Source organism: Hyla sarda, chromosome 6 (assembly GCF_029499605.1).
Source record: "Hyla sarda isolate aHylSar1 chromosome 6, aHylSar1.hap1, whole genome shotgun sequence".
NCBI lineage: Eukaryota > Metazoa > Chordata > Amphibia > Anura > Hylidae > Hyla > Hyla sarda.
Window position 1 is genome coordinate 146,644,908 of NC_079194.1, and position 19,407 is coordinate 146,664,314.

Sequence of the window (19,407 nt, forward strand, 5' to 3'; positions counted from 1 at the left end):
TGCAGTGATGTGGGCTTCAGGTGAATTGATTCACCGATGTAAAGATATTTTTTCTCAGTAATACACACAGACAGACACTGTCTGCTCTCAGGAAAAAAATCCCAGCAATGCCTGTCTGCAGCGATGGCTGCCGAATATATAGGGCTGTGACATCACAGGGCTGGCTGGTTGCTGATAGGCTGCATGCTGCATGTGATTCAGCATGATCCCACCTTCCCAGAGTTCCTTGCCCATTGTCCTCACACCGCACTAAATGGAGTTTAATGAAGCGATTAGTTTTATCGAATCGCGGCGATATTTGGGTTAATTAAAAATCGAATTTTTCAGGAAATTCGTAAAGAATTTGTATTCATCTGATTCGATTCGCTCATCTCTGGATCCTTCCTTACCTGGCCTAAACCCTATTGAGAACTTGTGGATCCTTCTTATATGGGAGATTTACATTGAAGGAAAACAGCACACTTCTCTGCACGGAGAGGGACATGTATCAATAATGGTGTAGCAATGTGTGATTTAGTTTTTTTTTGCGACAAATGGTGCGTTTTTGCACCAGATTTATCATTTGCCGCAAACCACTTGTTAAATTTGGCGCAATTGATGCGCCTATAATATGCGCAGAATCCTGCCCCAGAATTCCAGGCAACATTTTCTGGCTGTGTTGTAGCAGTTGAAACTTGTTAATTCTCCACTTGGATTTTGCCCTGCTTCACAAAGGTAAATCTAACACAAGTAGTTCCTTTTTCGAACTTAAAATTCTGTTCCTAGGCCTGATAAATGTTTTACTTTAACCATGGCTAAATGTTGCTTTTTCAACTATACGGTGTCCATTTTAGGACAGCATCAGCCGTCAGCCGCACCTCCCTCATCCTTCAGTCAAAACGGCATCCCACCTCCTCCCCCAGACAAATCACTGTCAGTTTTCAGCTGTACCTCCCTCATCCTTCAGCCAAAACGGCGTCCCGCCTCCTCCCTCAGACAAATCGCTGTCAGTTTTAAGCCGTACCTCCCTCATCCTTCAGCGAAAACTGTGTCCCGCCTCCTCCGAAACTGCATCCCGCCTCCTCCGAAACTGCGTCAACCTAAACTCTCTCATGCCTCAGACAAAAATGAAAGTGCTGAGTCATCACAGCTTCGGCAGACCTGCTAGCACAGACAGTGTGTGATTGGCTGGCAGCAAAGATACTGTGATTGGTTGATGGGAGCGCAAAGATACTGTGATTGGTTGATGGGAGCGTAGGTGTGTGCAGTCCCGCTCCACTGTTTAAACACATTTCTTTACAAACCCAAATCCTCTCATGTACCCAGCTTTCCCCTATTCCTGCAAAACAAACCTGCGCTCACTGTGATTGGTTGATGGGAGCGTAGGTGTGTGCAGTCCCGCTCCACTGTTTAGACACATTTCTTTACAAACCCAAATCCTCTCATGTACCCAGCTTTCCCCTATTCCTGCAAAACACACCTGCACTCTCAGCTTTTCCCCTATTCCTGCAAAACCTACAGTTATGTAGTCAGCAGTAGGTTTATCAGGAATTGTTAAAAGCTGAGTACATAACTGTAGGTTTTGCAGGAATAGGGGAAAAGCCGAGAGCGCAGGTTTGTTTTGCAGGGATAGGGGAAAGCTGGGTACATGAGAGGATTAGGCTTTGTAAAGAAATGTGTCTAAACAGTGGAGCGGGACTGCACACACCTACGCTCCCATCAACCAATCACAGTGAGCGCAGGTTTGTTTTGCAGGAATAGGGGAAAGCTGGGTACATGAGAGGATTAGCGCAGGTTTGTTTTGCAGGAATAGGGGAAAGCTGGGTACATGAGAGGATTAGGGTTTGTAAAGAAATGTGTGTAAACAGTGGAGCGGGACTGCACACACCTACACTCCCATCAACCAATCACAGTATCTTTGCTGGCAGCAGCCAATCACACACTGTCTGTGCTAGCAGGTCTGCCGAAGCTCTGCTGACTCAGCACTTTCATTTTCATCTGAGGTATGACAGACTTAAGGATGACAAAGGTTTAGCCTGAAACCTGACGGAGGAGGGAGGAGGCGGGACGCCGTTTTGTCTGAAGGATGAGCGAGGGAGGAGGCGGGACGCCGTTTTGGCTGAAGGATGAGCGAGGTACAGCTTGAGGGCTGATGCTGTCCTAAAATGGACACCGTACAATTAGCTAGCTTCACAAACATAAATCTTACCCAGTTAGTTCCTTTTTCCAACTTAAAAATCTATTCCTAGGGTTGATAAATGTTTGACTGGGATAAATGTTTCTTTTTACCTTAGCTAAACATAATTTTTTTTTTTTTTACTTTGTGGTCCTTTTAACCCCTTAAGGACAATGGACGTACTCCTACGCCCCCGTTTCCGAGTCCTTAAGGACCGAGGATGTAGGAGTACGTCCTGTCCTTTCCCGGCCCCCCGCCGCTAGCCGGAGGGGAGCCGGTGCCCGATGCCTGCTGAAATCGTTCAGCAGGCATCGCGGCATATCGCCCAGGGGGGTCATTATGCCCCCCCATGTCGGCGATGGCCGCAGATCGCTGGACAATTCAGTCCAGCGATCTGCGGCGATTCCGGGTCAATCGGGTCTCCAGTGACCCGGTGACCCGGAATTACTGGCTGATCGGGGCCGTCAGAGACGGCCCCGAACATCCAGAGCCTGCAGGGGTGAGGTGGCACTGGTGCCACCTCACGATCGCCCTGATTCGTCGGCCGGATTACCGGCCGACCAATCAGGGCGCCTGCTGCGGGTGTCACTCCCGCACCCGCTCCGCCCCTCTTCCGGAGGACGTGAGCGGGTGCGGGACGTGCACCCCGGGTGCTGGGGACCCCGATCCCCGGCATTAATGTTGGGATCGGGGCCCCAGGAGCGATGACGGCGGCGGCGGCGGGACTGACCTGTGCGGCGATCAAGCAGCAGCAGAAGGGGAGTGATAGCCTCCTGCTGTTGCTTAGCAACAGCTCCCAGCATGCAAAAAGGGCATGCTGGGAGCTGTAGTTATGCAACAGGAGGAGGCAGACCACCACAACTCCCAGCATGCACTTATGGGCATGCTGGGACTTATGGTTTTGCAACAGCTGGAGGCACATTCTTTCTATGGAAAAGTGTACCTTCAGCTGTTGTGTAACTACAACTCCAAGCTTGCACAAACAGCTTAAGTGCATGCTGGGAGTTGTAGTGGTGCATCTGCTGGTTGCATAACTATAACTCCCAGCATGCCCGTTGGCTGTCGGTGACTGCTGAGAGTTGTAGTTTTGCAACAGCTGAAGGCACACTGAGTTAAGTAGCAAACCAGTGTGTCTCCAGCTGTTGCATAACTACAATCCCCAGCATCTCCAGCCAAAGTAGTATGCCTCCCGCTGTTGCATAACTACAACACCCAGCATGCCCTTCCGCTGTCCGTACATGCTGGGGGTTGTAGCTTTTGCAACAGCTGAAGGCACACTGGTTGCAAAACACTGAGTTTGTTGCCAAACTCGGTGTTTCACAACCTGTGTGTCTCCAGCTGTTGCAAAACTACAACTCCCAGCATGCACTGATAGACCGTACATGCTGGGAGTTGTAGTTTTGCAACAGCTGGATGTTCCCCCCCCCCCCCCAATGTGAATGTACAGGGTACACTCACATGGGCGGAGGATTACAGTAAGTATCCGGCTGCAAGTTTGAGCTGCAGCAAATTTTCTGCTGCAGCTCAAGCTGCCAGCGAGAAACGACTGTGAACCTCCCGCCCGTGTGACTGTACCCTAAAAACACTACACTAACACAAAATAAAATAAAAAGTAAAAAAACACTACATATACACATACCCCTACAATAAAAATGAAAAACGTCTGGTACGCCACCGTTTCCAAAACGGAGCCTCCAGCTGTTGCAAAACTACAACTCCCAGCATGCACTTATAGACCCTACATGCTGGGAGTTGTAGTTTTGCAACAGCTGGATGTTCCCCCCCCCCCCCCCCAATGTGAACGTACAGGGTACACTCACATGGGCGGAGGATTACAGTAAGTATCCGGCTGCAAGTTTGAGCTGAGGCAAATTTTCTGCCGCTGCTCAAACTGCCAGCGAGAAACTACTGTGAACCCCCCGCCCGTGCGACTGTACCCTAAAAACACTACACTACACTAACACAAAATAAAATAAAAAGTAAAAAACACTACATATACACATACCCCTACACAGCCCCCCTCCCCTCCCCAATAAAAATGAAAAACGTCTGGTACACCACTGTTTCCAAAACGGAGCCTCCAGCTGTTGCAAAACAACTACTCCCAGTATTACCAGACAGCCACTGACTGTCCAGGCATGCTGGGACTTTTACAACAGCTGGAGGCACCCTATTTGGGAATCACTGGCGTAGAATACCCCTATGTCCACCCCTATGCAAGTCCCTAATTCAGGCCTCAAATGCGCATGGCGCTCTCACTTTGGAGCCCTGTCGTATTTCAAGGCAACAGTTTAGGGTCACATATGGGGTATCGCCGTACTCGGGAGAAATTGGGCTTCAAATTTTGGGGGGTATTTTCTGCTATTACCCTTTTTAAAAATCTTAAATTTTTGGGAAACCAACATTTTAGGTAAAATTTTTTTTTTTTTTTACATATGCAAAAGTTGGGAATCACCTGTGGGGTATTAAGGTTCACATTACCCCTTGTTACGTTCCCCGAGGGGTCTAGTTTCCAAAATGGTATGCCATGTTTTTTTTTTTTTTGCTGTTCTGGCACCATAGGGGCTTCCTAAATGCGGCATGCCCCCAGAGCAAAATTTGCTTTCAAAAAGCCAAATGTGTCTCCTTCTCTTCTGAGACCTGTAGTGCGCCAGCAGAGCACTTCTCACCCCCATATGGGGTGTTTTCTGAATCGGGAGAAATTGGGCTTCAAATTTTGGGGGGTATTTTCTGCTATTACCCTTTTTAAAAATGTAAAAATTTGGGGAAACCAACCATTTTAGGTAAAAAAAAATATTTTTTTTAACATATGCAAAAGTCGTGAAACACCTGTAGGGTATTAAGGTTCACTTTACCCCTTTTTACGTTCCCCCAGGGGTCTGGTTTCCAAAATGGTATGCCATGTGTTTTTTTTTTTGCGGTTCTGGCACCATAGGGGCTTCCTAAATGCGGCATGCCCCCAGAGCAAAATTTGCTTTCAAAAAGCCAAATGTGACTCCTTCTCTTCTGACACCTGTAGTGCGCCAGCAGAGCACTTTTCACCCCATATGGGGTGTTTTCTGAATCGGGAGAAATTGGGCTTCAAATTTTGGGGGGTATTTTCTGCTATTATCCTTTTTAAAAATGTAAAATTTTTGGGAAACCAAGCATTTTAGGTAAAACATTTTTTTTTTTTTTTTTACATATGCAAAAGTCGGGAATCACCTGTGGGGTATTAAGGTTCACTTTACCCCTTGTTACGTTCCCTGAGGGGTCTAGTTTCCAAAATGGTATGCCATGTGTTTTTTTTTTGCTGTCCTGGCACCATAGGGGCTTCCTAAAGGTGACATGCCCCCCAAAAACCATTTGTCGCTCCTTCCCTTCTGAGCCCTCTACTGCGCCCGCCGAACAATTAACATAGACATATGAGGTATGTGCTTACTCGAGAGAAATTTGGTTTCAAATACAAGTAAAAATGTTCTCCTTTTTACCCCTTGCAAAAATTCAAAAATTGGGTCTACAAGAACATGCAAGTGTAAGAAATGAAGATTGTGAATTTTCTCCTTCACTTTTCTGCTATTCCTGTGAAACACCTAAAGGGTTAATACACTTATTGAATGTCATTTTGAATACTTTGGGGGGTGTAGTTTCTATAATGGGGTCATTTATGGGGTATTTCTAATATGAAGACCCTTCAAATCCACTTCAAACCTGAACTGGTCCATGAAAAATAGCGAGTTTGAAAATTTTGTGAAAAATTTCCAAATTGCTGCTGAACTTTGAAGTCCTCTGGTGTCTTCCAAAAGTAAAAACTCATAAATTTTATGATGCAAACATAAAGTAGACATATTGTATATGTGAACCCAAAAATGTTTTATTTTGAATATCCATTTTCCTTACAAGCAGAGAGCTTCAAAGTTAGAAAAATGCAAAATTTTCATTTTTTTCATCAAATTTGGGGATTTTTCACCAAGAAAGGATGCAAGTTACCATAAAATTTTACCACTAAGTTAAAGTAGAATATGTCACGAAAAAACAATCTCGGAATCAGAATGATAACTAAAAGCATTCCAGAGTTATTAATGTTTAAAGTGACAGTGGTCAGAATTGCAAAAAACGCTCTGGTCCTTAAGGTGTAAAATGGCCTGGTCCTTAAGGGGTTAAACAAGCTCTTTTTTTTTCTTTACATGGGTTAAGGTTTTTGTTTTGTTTGTGAACTTGAAAACAGCCACGTACTAAGACATTGGTAAGCCACTTTGTTTGGCCTGTGTTCTACCTTGTAATGTTGTTTAGCTACTTTCTGTGTCACTTTTTTCTTGGTGCAAGTTTGCGACCTAATGGGCATGATTGCGCCCGAAAATGCGCCAAAACAAAAGCCGCAAATGATTAATTTCATACCAAGGCATGATTGTAACTGAAATCACGACTGAAAAAGTGAAATCAGTGATTTTGTTCTAAACCATTTGGCGCAAACATTTGTCGCAAAAAATGACATAAAGGAAAAATTGCGACAAACCACAGACAAAAAAAAACAGGGTAAAAAGCTTCATACATACCCCCCAGTGACTGGGAAGCTGTGGTTACTGCTACACAAAAATATACGTCAACACATCAAGAAACTGACAGACTCCATGAATGGAAGGGTTATGACTGTTCTTGAAGGGAAGGGTGCTTTTATTATTATATTTGTGTTACAAATGTTTATTTGTACATGTTCTGTAGTTTATTACAGTGATCCCCTGACCTATGAGGGCCCTGACATACAACATCATTTCAACATACAGTGGCCTCTCAGAGGCCATCGCATGTTGAAGGCAGCATCAACATACGATGCTTTTATATGTCGGGGCCATCGCATTAACGGCTATCCGGCAGTGCAGACTGCTTTAGCTGCCGCCGGATAGCCGTTTAATGTGCCCCGTGTGCTCCGGTGAGTGTCACTCACCTGTTCCCGTCATTCCGGGCTGTCCTCTTCATTCTCTGCTGCATGGCCGTCGCTCTCCTTCATTGTCATTACGTCGCCGTGCACGCCGTCCCGTCATCCAATAGGAGGGGTGTGTGCAGCGATGTGATGACGGCGATGGAGAGCGACGATCCAGGGCAGCGGTGACGGTCCGGAGCGGCAGGAACACCCCGGGGACGTGATGACGGCGCTGGAGAGCGACGATCCAGGGCATCGGTGAAGGTCCGGAGTGGCGGGGACACGTGAGTATAACTTTCTATATTATTTTTGCATGGATCCCTGAACATACGATGGATTCAAGTAACGTTGGCTAATTTGGAATGAATTACCATTGTATGTTGAGGGACCACTGTATTCTTTAACAGATGAAAATAAATAAGCTAGACCTGTGTGGAGGTCTATCCCGGGTTGACCCAGCTTTCACCGTCTTCTTACCGCCAAGCTGTGACTTACAATAAACAGAGATACAAAAAGGGAGGGAGGGCAAAACTCTAGGTCCTGGGCAGATTGAGGGGGGGGGGGGGGGGGGTTAGGGAGACACCACAGCTATAAGTACCCAGGGGAGGGCCCCTGAAAGCCCGGGAAACTATTAAACCCCTGATTGGTGCACTCCTTCCCCCCCACCCATGGAGCATACCATACCAACAAGTTTTACAGGCGGGGGAGTGGGCTAAAAAACCTTGCCTGTATTATTTCTTAGCCCCTTAAAGCGTACCTGTCATAGTGCAAAAATGCAAAAAAAAAAGAAATGTTACTCAGGACCCAATCCTGATCATGTGCATATCATTTTTATATGTCTCAGACCTATATATCCAGAGATATAAGCATTTATCTGCTGGTGAGTTACTTTTTCATTGTGCAGGCTGGAGGGGGCGTGTCAGTCTGTATCCCTCACAGGAGCAAGGCTGGGCAGTCAGCCAATCAGTACTCTCTACTCTGTAACCCTTTCCTCTCTGGTTTCATGCTGTGTAAGAGGACGATACTTGGAGCTTGCCTGCAGTAATCAGAAGACATTATGGTGAATTCATCACAGGATAAAATGTATAAATATAAGAATAGATCTTCTCCTAGTAAAGTTTTATCTTCTCCTAGTAAAGCTGGATGCTAATCAGCATAGCTGTCACTATGTGTGTCATTCATCTTTCGCAGACTCCTGAATGTCTGATCAACTTCTTTGTCATTCAGGAGTCCGAGAAAGCTTTGACTATTTCAGCATGCTGGGAGTTGTAGTTTAGTAACAACTGAAGCTGCAATGTTTGTAAATAAATGTGTTAGAGCAGTGTTGCCTCCAGCTGTTTTAAAACTACAGCTCCCAGCATGTCCACACATCCTTTATCTGTAGTTTTGCATACACAATAGAAATCTCCTATACTGGATATCGGTATGCTTTACAGCCAGTATCCAGTATGCTGTAAAATCTAGACTAGTCTGTCTAGCTAAAAGACAGGCGACCCCTGGTGGTGGCTATTTTGAGCTTGAATTTCAGGTGAAAATTTAATTTTTTTTTAACAGGTGTATATTGTGAAATGTCATGTTATAATGAGTCCTGCAATATATGAAAAGTTTTTAACAATGACAGTGCCTTTTTAGCTGCTCACCAGTCAGGGGGCAAGCTAGTTATGCACAGCTTGCCCCTTCAATGTGGGTGTTTTGGTTGGCCACCTGGGACTTAAGGCTCTTGGAGAGACTATGGCTTGGTAACTAGGAAATCCAGGACACAATCAGACACCATGATAGGGGCCCATTTTATTGTTTGTTATGGGATCCCTTTTCTTCTATGTACACCAGTGCCTTGGGCCCATGGGATTTTTGTTATGTCAACTCCCACAGCACAGATCCCTCCCTGAACAACTACACTGCAGTCTCCCCTTACACCCCAATTCCTACAGCACAGGATTTTGGCACCATACAGTGGAATGTAGACATTACACTGATACATTGTAGTGTTACCTCTCAGACATGACAGTTCATTAAGTTCATTGGAAATTCCAAATCATTTTACAAATTCTGACAGGAAACAAATTATTTCAGTTCAGTTCATTCTACGCCTCATGAACTCGATCCTTAAATGTCCTACAGCTCAGTCCTAACCGGAGGATTTATGTACAGAAACAATATAATGTGACACAGAAAGGTGGAGGGGTCTAAAAGTAATTTCACTCCAGCAGACCCTCTCCCTGCAGCCCGGTAACTGCTTGCCCCCATTGTAGACTAAAAGTGTGCAGGTCCTTGGACACAGATAAAGTTGAAAGCTGTGGTGGAGCAGGAAACAATTAGTTCTGTGTCCCACCTAAAAAGCAGTGTCCCTCTGCTTACTCTTGAAGACCACAGGCTTATTCAGGCCTACAAAAGACTGAGATATCATGTTAGCATCTCCACGCAGCATCATCACCTGGCGGTGGACTAAAGGGTGATATTTTGGATAAAAGAGGCCAAAATTAGAGAGGAGAGGCTTTACCTACCCATCTAATGTGGGGGAAAAGTAGTACCGTATTTTTCGCCGTATAAGACGCACTTTTTCTTCCCCAAAACTGGGGGGGGGGAAAAGTCGGTGCGTCTTTTACGGCGAATACATCCCTATTGCGGCGGTCCCTGCGGCCATCAACGGCCGGGACCCGCGGCTAATACAGGACATCACCGATCGCGGTGATGCCCTGTATTAACCCTTTAGACGCGGCGATCAAAGCTGACCGCCGCGTCTGAAGGGAAAGTGACACTAACCCGGCTGTTCAGTCGGGCTGTTCGGGGCCGCCGTGATCTCACCGTGGCGGTCCCGAACAGCCCGACTGAATAGCCGGGTTAGTGCTTACAGGACACCGGGAGGGACCTTACCTGCCTCCTCGGTGTCGTCTCCGTTCAGGGATCCCCTGTATTGCCGGCGCTCTCCTTCCTCGTCATCACGTCAATGCGTACGTGCGTCGGTGTGCGTAACGACGTGATGGCGGCGACGGAGAGCGAGGATACCCGGCCGGCAGCAGAGACGTTCCGGAGCTACGGGGAAACGGCGACAGCGATGGAGCGACATCCAGGGCAGCGGTGACGGGTCCGGAGCGGCAGGGACACGTGAGTATTACCTCCTATGCAGTGGTCTTCAATCTGCGGACCTCCAGATGTTGCAAAACTACAACTCCCAGCATGCCCGGACAGCCAACGGCTGTCCGGGCATGCTGGGAGTTGTAGTTTTGCAACGTCTGGAGGTCCGCAGGTTGAAGACCACTATTGGGTTCAAAATCTTTATTTTTTTAGATTTTGCACCTATAAATTGGGTGCGTCTTATACGCCGGTGCGTCCTATAGAGCGAAAAATACGGTATATCTATCTCCAAGTAGATTAGAACGGGGGAGGGGGCCCTCTCATGAAAAACCTTGCACTTGGTGGGCCCAATGTGTAAAAAGAGCCCTGGAAGAGTATAATTCCCCCTTTAGTGTCTGTGCAGGAGGAAGGGGTAAATCTGTGAAGGGTCATCTTCACCAAGGTGATACACGACATAGAGCCATTTGATATCATCGTGATGGAGTGAAATTTGTCAAATTCTGTAAATAACTATTAAATAAAAAAATTAAAAAAAGTAGTAACAGTAAAAAAAACTAAAACACAGCATCATAACACCACCACCACCACCACCACCATTATTCAATGTGCACATTTGCATGTTGTTTTTTGCACTTAACCCTGCTGTTATGAGTTGATACATAGTTTGATATATTGAAATAATTCTGTTGGCTGAGCCATGCCCTTTTTTCATAGCAGGCGCCACTTTCAGTATTTGGGGGCCTTTGATGGCACCATTGTTGTGGATATATCTTGAGCGCATTACATGTAATATATTCTGATGTAATGTTTCTCCATTATCTAGAAACATCTGGGGGTCCAGGAAGTAAATGATGAGTCCTATCCCTGAATCCGGGGCCAATCTCGGCTCCTCATCTATAATTCCTGCGGGCAGACGACACATGACCCCCAGAGACCACGCACATTCCAGAGATCCTCATTATTCCCAGGAAATATCCTACTCAGCTTTATTGGAAGAAGGATTTTCATTTTTTAGACACAGGAAGAAAAACAAATCTGAACAAATAAGTCAATACATTTCAAAGAAGCCGCAGTCTACACGTCCCCCATAATATCAGTGCACATCGACCAGAATCTCCTGCTGTCATCACCTGTAATGAATAAAATATATCTTATATCCATTAGGCCATCTATATCGTCAAAGTCAATGTATGGTGTCTACATTATAGTGACCTGTGGCTATTATGTCCATGAGTGACATTTTTTATGTCAGCAGGAAAATAGATGTAAGACTTCTGCCACTTAGGCTATTTTTACCATCTCTTATGCAATGGGGTATTCCGGGCAAAAACATTTTATCCCCCAATCCAAAGGATAGGGGATGAGATGTCTAATCGCGGGGGGCCCGCTGCTGAGACTCCCACAATCTCCCTGCAGCACTCGCATTCTATGTGGGTGCTGAATCACCAGTTTCGGAAACCTCTGGTTTTCCGGGACTGGTGAAGTGACGGCTGTCACGCCCCCCCCCCCCCCCCATAGACATGAATGGAGGGGGCGTGGCGTGACGTCACGTCCCCAGTCCCAGAAACTCAGAGGTTTCCGAAACTGGAGATTCAGCCCCCCGCGATCAGACATCTTATCCCCTATCCTTTGGAAAGGGAATAAAATGTTTTTGCCTGGAATACCCCCTTAAAGTAACCATACTTGTTATATTCTTGTTGGCTAAAATTGGCCAATTTTGTCAGGACCTTCTGAACACCTACATCAAAAAAAAGTTGACCAGTTGCCCGTAACAACCAATCAGATCACTTCTCTTATTCTGAAAAAGGGGCCTTTGAGAAATAAAACAAGCAATCTGATCAACCTTTCCTCTGCACAGGTTTTGATAAATCCCCCCAACTCCCCAATGTACAGTATATAATGTCCTCCCATTTCTTCCCCCACAAAGCGGAAATGAGTAAAGTAAATTTTCAAGTATTGTGCCCCCCTTCTGGGGAAGATTCTGTGCCCTATTTCCTGCCTATATCTGTTTGCTAAGTTTAGGAGGAAAGCCCCGGAATGTTTACTGAGTTGTCGTGTGTGATCTTGTGGTCAGTCTCACTAGTTGCCACTGAATGTGAGGCCACTACCTGCCTTATCTTCTCTTGTCTCAGTTTTACAGCACATGCAGCAGGTAGAACCGGATGATCAAGGCTTATGACAGCTAAATGCTTTAGGGCATTGAATTAAAAAAGTGAAAATAAGTGATAAGATGAATACATTGCTTAATCAGTAGCTTTAACCTATAGAAATGGGAAGATCTTTTGAGCTGATAAGAGTGATCACCGTTGGTGTCCTGAATTTTGCCCTTGACTGACACCTGTTCCATTAGTCCTGTCAGGACTCAGCGCAGGGTTTAACATGTGAAGTGACCTGTCTGTGGATGCATTGTCCTGTGGATAACTCCACACATTTCACATCTTCTTGGTTTTACCAGGTGAGCTCCCTGGTGACTGAAGCTGCTTATTCAAGTGCTCAGCAGGGACAATGTCTATGTCATGCGATCCTAAAACTATGTGGATTTAGCTAGTAAAGATTTTCGTGTGAGAGAGAATCAGCATAGACAGGGAAGGAATAGAAATGCCAAAAATAGAGACATGTCAAGCCTTTGTCTTTTTCAGAGTTTTGGTTTAGTGAATATGATCCGAGACCGCTGATCAGGTTCTTAAAATGAAGTGTGCACAAAAAACAAAATTTTTAGGGTATGTTCACATGGAGGAGATAAGCTGGCAATGTTTCCCTTTTGATTTGAGTGTAGAAGATCCACTGTATTAGCAGCAAAGTGGAAGGGATGTGTATAAATATTGTCCATATACTGTGAAATTCAGCAAAATTCTGAAAACCACCATGAAAATTGACCTACGGTGCAGATTGTAAATTCTATCAGTATGACTAAGACCGCTTATACGGTCGAAACGCGTCACTGCTGTCTCCCTGTATGTTGCTGTATTGGAAATAAATTGTAAGCATTCGAGCCTTGGCTGCGCTGGATATTGCCTTTGCTTCTTCAGATTGTAAATTCATAGCACGTCCATTTATGATGTGAATATGCAGCGGATTCACAACTAGTCATTTAAAAAAAAAGAATAATTGCGTAGTCTTCTCCCAATGCCACATCGGCAAATCATACACTTCGAAGTTTGGTGCAGAGTAGCTATGGAATTTCCACTGTTAAAAATCTGCAGCGAGTCTGCCATGTGTGACTGTGCGCAAAGGCCTGTTACACACAAGAAGAATTATAGGACCACTGTGTATATACATTACATTACTTATCCTGTGCTGACCCTGACTTATATTCTCTATTATACTTCACTGTCGCATTTGCTACTCATCCTGAGCTATAAGCTGTATTAGGGTATGGCTCCATGTAGTGTATACACTCTGGATTTCCTGCACAGAATGTGGAAAATCTGCTGCATTTACAGTAGTAGCAATGTTGACAAATCTCATCCACAAGACTTATCCACATGCAATCTGCATGGAAATTGAATTTGAAACCCCCAACATGTCAATTTGTCTGACAAAAATGCTGTTTATTTTTTGGGATTAATCTGTGGGTCACAGATTTTGCTGAAGATTTGCTCCAAGAATCATGATGTACAAATATTACAATATGTAGTGTCCCATACAGCTGTGCCAACTAGCATGCTAAGAAAGTTGTCGGGTGGTCAGGAGACAATATGTGTATCAGGCACTGAAGAGTTTTACAAATGTATTTTGTGCAATTTATTGTATAGTATCAAGGATTAAAATTTCTGCATTTATTGTACAAGAATAATGATGCTTTGATCACATGCTACCCCTAGACAATTATTGCAGCCAGGTAAAGGTTCCTAGTCCCAACCTCTCTCTCCCAGGAGAAGAGTAGGACCTAAACGTGTTAGAACCAGCCCAGGCCTGGCGTCTGCACATCCCCTAACCTTGTACTTGTTTAGATTTCCATTTAGCCAGCAAAATGTACATTCCTTAGCCCGTGTCATTGCTAGGCATGCTTACACCTAAGCCAAATGTCTTATACCTAGGTCTTCAGTCAAGTTCTGGTACAGTGTGCCATGTAAGAAAGACGTTACTTTTTTCCTTTTTTGGTGAAAAGTCCCAAAATTTCATGAACATTTTGAAAATTTAGCATTTTCTAACTTTGAAGCTCTCTACTTGTAAGGAAAATGGATATTCACAATAATAAATTTTTCTTCACAAATACAATATGTCCACTTTATGTTGGCATCATAAAATGGACATATTTTTGCTTTTAGAAAAAATTAGAGGGCTTCAAAGTAGAGCTGCAATTTTCAAAAAATTAATGAAAATTGCTAAATCTGAAGAGACAGATGTTACAGAACTACAACTCCCAGCATGCCTGGGCAGTCCAGGCATGTTGAGAGTTGTAGTTTGGCAACATCTGGAGGGCTACCGTTTGGGCACCACTGTAACAGCCTTTGGCTGTCTGGGCATGCTGGGAGTTGCAGTTTGGCCTTCCTAGTGGTTGCCACAGTAAAGATCACTTTACTTTCACTTTCAATTCCCTCCCCCCCCCCCAATTGTAGCTTCCCTACCTGACCCAGGATCCAGCAGTGTTCAGCGACGATTGAGGATCTCCTGGCATCTTCTCCTGGAGGTACCGGCCTCCATCTTCTTCCCACGATCCCCTTGACATCCAGGGGAGGGCAGAATGGGGGGTTGCCATGGCAACCCACTGTCCTGCTCTGCCATTTGTCAGAATCAGTTCTGACCAATGGCAGGGGATAGGAGGAGATCGCAGCTCTGTGACCTCACTCCTTGCCCTCAAGATGATCGGGGCTGTCCCTGACAACTCCGATCATCCCTATTTTCCGGGTGATCGCGTCACCAGAGACCCGATCAGCCCGGAATAGCAGAAAATCGCATGTCTGAATTGACATGCGATTTTCTGCGATCGCCGACATGGGGGGCCATCATGACCCCCCTGGGCGATATGCCGCGATGCCTGCTGATCGATATCAGCAGGTATCGAGCACCGGCTCACCTCCGGCTAGCGGCGGGGGGCCGGGAATGGACAGGACGTACTCATACGTCCTCAGTCCTTAAGGACTCGGAAACGGGGGCGTATGAGTACGTCCTAAGTCCTTAAGGGGTTAATTGACTTGCTGTTTCACCTTGAACTCTTGTTTGTGTCTGTGCACACAGTAACTTTGTATAGCCATGGCTTATTAGTTTAGTCTTGTTCAGTTTTTAGCAGTGTTATGTTTGTACCATGATCAGTGTTTTCATGTCTAGCTTTGTATCTGTTTTGTGAACCTATGTCTTGGTTAGTGTTCACACCTGCTTCTGTGAATCCTGAATCTTTGTGTGTATGTATTTTGAGTCTTCCTCCTAGGTTAGGTCATGTCCCACATAGTTGTGTGCCCCTAACTTGAAGTCTATCTGGATTTTGTAAATCTTCCATGTTATGAGTTTGGGTTTTGTAGTTAATCCAGTTCCTCCAATTGGTTAAGTCCATTCCTGAGCTTTGCTATTTCCCTAACATAGGAGTCAGTTTCGTTCTTGCTTCTGGTGTGAATTAGTTCTATGTATCCTAATCTTGGTCCATGTTCAGACCTGTGGGTCTTCTTTGAGTGTGGTTATTTAGTGTCTGACTTCACTTATCCTGTTCATACCCTGCATTCCTAGTTATTCTTGCTGTTATATTTCCTAGTTATCCTATTTTACTCATATTCTCACATCTGCCGTTTAGTCTTGCTTTGGTTCTTGGGCTGCTGTCTGTGTGCTATATACCTGCCGATATGTTCCACTGATGTCTGTTGGTTATAGTTTATTAACTTCTTGTATCCTGACTTGTGTCCCCAACCTTGTACTGTTCCATTTATTGTTTTGACTATGATGCCCTGGCACTTTATTTAGAGTATGGACTGGTGCCCAGTTGTAGAGCCACAGTTTTAGGGTGGCTATGCAAGTAAGCAGGGAAAGAAGTTCAGGATCAGCTTGGGGCTCACTCTTCCCTGTCCTACATGATGCATTTATGACACTAGGAAACACATAAAAATTTCTAAATTCAGTACATCTGCTGTAAAAACAGTAAAGGGACAGTGACTAAATACCCATTTGGTTGGCACTGGGCACACTCAGAATCTCTGTACTGAGTGTCTTGGTTTGGAAATTCTGTAGTGTGAACCTAGCTTTAAAAGGGTACTCTGGTGGAAAACAATTTTTTCTAATCAACTAGTGCAAGAAAGTTAAACAGATTTGTAATTGACTTTTGTTTAAAAATCATTGTTACGACACTCCCCGACAGGTAGAGGAAGCCGCCGCTTGGAATGATCCCCCTCTCCAAGAACGCAGGTTGGTTCCAGCTGACCGGCCAACTCCCGACCGGAGGATACGAACGCGGCCGCTCCCGATCAGCAATTCAGTCGAACTCCTTACATAGCTAGAAATAACCAAAGCGCTGTCCCAATAGTAATTCCCCCCACAAACGAGACCAGCTCCGTCTTGAGGATCAAACAGAAATGAATTTAATGGGGCTACCTGCCCGGTATTTATTCAGGTCTCCACCAGGTGGACACTCCCCTAGGGGACCTGAAGTAAGACTGTAAAACATAGTGGACAGTAGCCAATCACAGTGGCTTTAACATAAGCCCTTCCCACTTTACCCATACCTCCCTCCTCTCTATCCCCCAGACAACTGGGAAGAAATCCAATTATCTCCCAGGACGAAGAAATCCAATTATCTCCCAGGACGAAGAAACCCAATTATCTCCCAGGACAGAGACAATCGCCATCCCAGAACACAACAAGAAAACACACTGAAACATATAAAGGATGAAATAGTAGGCGGGCGGCAGGTTCCAGCAGTGTTTGGTAGATAGAGGGTCCGTTTTTAGTTCCATAGGATTTGTACCGAACACTGTTGATTTTTCCTCGGGTGCCAAAAACGTCCGCCGCCTCGTGGTCGGCGAACAACGACCACCCGTACGAATGGAATGGAGAGGTGTCTGCGGCCAAGAGGGTAACCAGCAGATGGATCCGTCACAATCATAATCCTTCCAGAATTTATCAGCTACTGTATGCTCTAGAGCAGTGCTTCTCAAATAGTGGGGCGCGAGGCTCCATAAAGGGGGGCCCGACTCACTCGCAAGCGGCGTCCCACACGGCGTCGGTTGCCTAGCAACTCTACGTCTGGATCTTACTTACAGCCCTGGGTTGTCAGTGTGGCTGCCTGGGAGAGGCGCTTTGAACTCCGGCGTGGCGCGCTGCTAGGTTCAGAAGTGAGGTCACGTCACCGTGGTGACGTGACCTCACGTCTAAGCACAGCAGCCCACCATGTCGGAGTTCACTGTGCCACCGAGCAGTGCGCCCGCCGCCCTGCTCTCTCTCGTACAGGCCCTGCTTGTCCTCAGGTACAGATCGCTGCTTGTCCTCCATGTAAAGAGCCCTGCTTGTTGTCAGTGTACAGAGCCCTGCTTGTTGTCAGTGTACAGAGACCCGCTTGTTGTCAGTGTACAGAGCCCTGCTTGTTGTCAGTGTACAGAGCCCTGCTTGTTGTCAGTGTACAGAGCCCTGCTTGTTGTCAGTGTACAGAGCCCTGCTTGTTGTCAGTGTACAGAGCCCTGCTTGTTGTCAGTGTACAGAGCCCCGCTTGTTGTCAGTGTACAGAGCCCCGCTTGTTGTCAGTGTACAGAGCCCCGCTTGTTGTCAGTGTACAGAGCCCCGCTTGTTGTCAGTGTACAGAGCCCCGCTTGTTGTCAGTGTACAGAGCCCCGCTTGTTGTCAGTGTACAGAGCCCCGCTTGTTGTCAGTGTACAGAGCCCTGCTTGTTGTCAGTGTACAGAGCCCCGCTTGTTGTCAGTGTACAGAGCCCTGCTTGTTGTCAGTGTACAGAGCCTCATATACGTTAATAAGGATACAGTGTTATGCAGAGGTGTACTTGTATAACAATTTTATAGACAAATTATACTTTTTACAGTCGCGTGGGGGGCGCAAAATGTTTTCTTCTTCCCAGGGGGGGCATGACAGAAAATAATTGATAAGCACTGCTCTAGAGGAAGTTGTATAGTTTTTTTCTGTCTGACCACAGCAGTCTCTTCTGACACCTCTGTCTACATAATAAACTGTCCAGAACAGGAGAGGTTTGCTTTGGGGATTTGTTCCTGCTCTAGATAGTTCCTGACATGGACAGAGGTGTAAGCAGAGAGCACTGTGGTCAGACTGGAAGGAACTACACAACTTCCTCTGGAGCATACAGTAGCTGATAAGTACTCTAAAGATTAAGATTTTTAAATAGAATTAATTTACAAATCTATTTAACTTCTTGTCACCAGTTGATTTAAAAGAGTACCCCTTTAAGCGCCGATTCTGTGAGTGCGCAAATTATATTGTGTGAACAGCCCTAAGTAATAGTAAGATTCTATTTGTCGCCCATAGCAACCAATCACAGCTCAGCTTTAATTATCCAGAACAATATGAGAAATGAAAGCTGAGGTCTGGTTGGTTGCCATGGGCAACAATAATGTTACGACGAAGACAGCTTGCTAAATCCCCCCCATATATTTATATGGGGGATAAGAAGAATCTTTTCTGCCTTCGATCTCTTCTCCCTTTACTGTTACACTTTTTAATGTAAGATGTGCTCCCACAATAATAAATACTGCCCTTAAAGCTGCAGACTGCTGGCTGTAGGGCGATCCTAATTGTAACCATATGAAGTGGCAACCTCACAGATTCTCCCAGCGACCGACTGGCCCACAGCTGAATGCAGACTCTATATGGCCCATCCGCGGGTGTAAGCCTGCTGTGGGTCAGGCAGCAGATGGACAGGGTGTGGAGCATCAGACAATACTTGATCTATATGTTCCCTGGGAATTTGCTCCAATATGAATGTTTATTTCATGACATATTTGCTCACAAGGAGCCCTTCCCCCATATCACACAGCATCACCCCTCATCCTGTTACAATAACCTGATGGAGACTTGTCGCTTTCTTTGATGTTTTTTTTTCTCATCTTCTTTGGAAATTCCCATTATTTTTCATCTCAGTGAGCGCACTGTTATTCCTGTCAATATATTTTACATTCTGATCGGGTGATAAGATGTTGCATCAGAGGATTGCATAATTTCTTCAGGGTCTGATGTCAAGTATGTGACAGGGTCTTTATAGGGAAACTTTATTATATTTATTAAACTTTTATGGTAGCCTGCAGTCCGTCTATAGACAATAGGTCAAGGTGAGAAAGTGACGAGCAGGATTAGGAAAAGGTGATTCAAAAGAAGCAAACAATATGGCAGC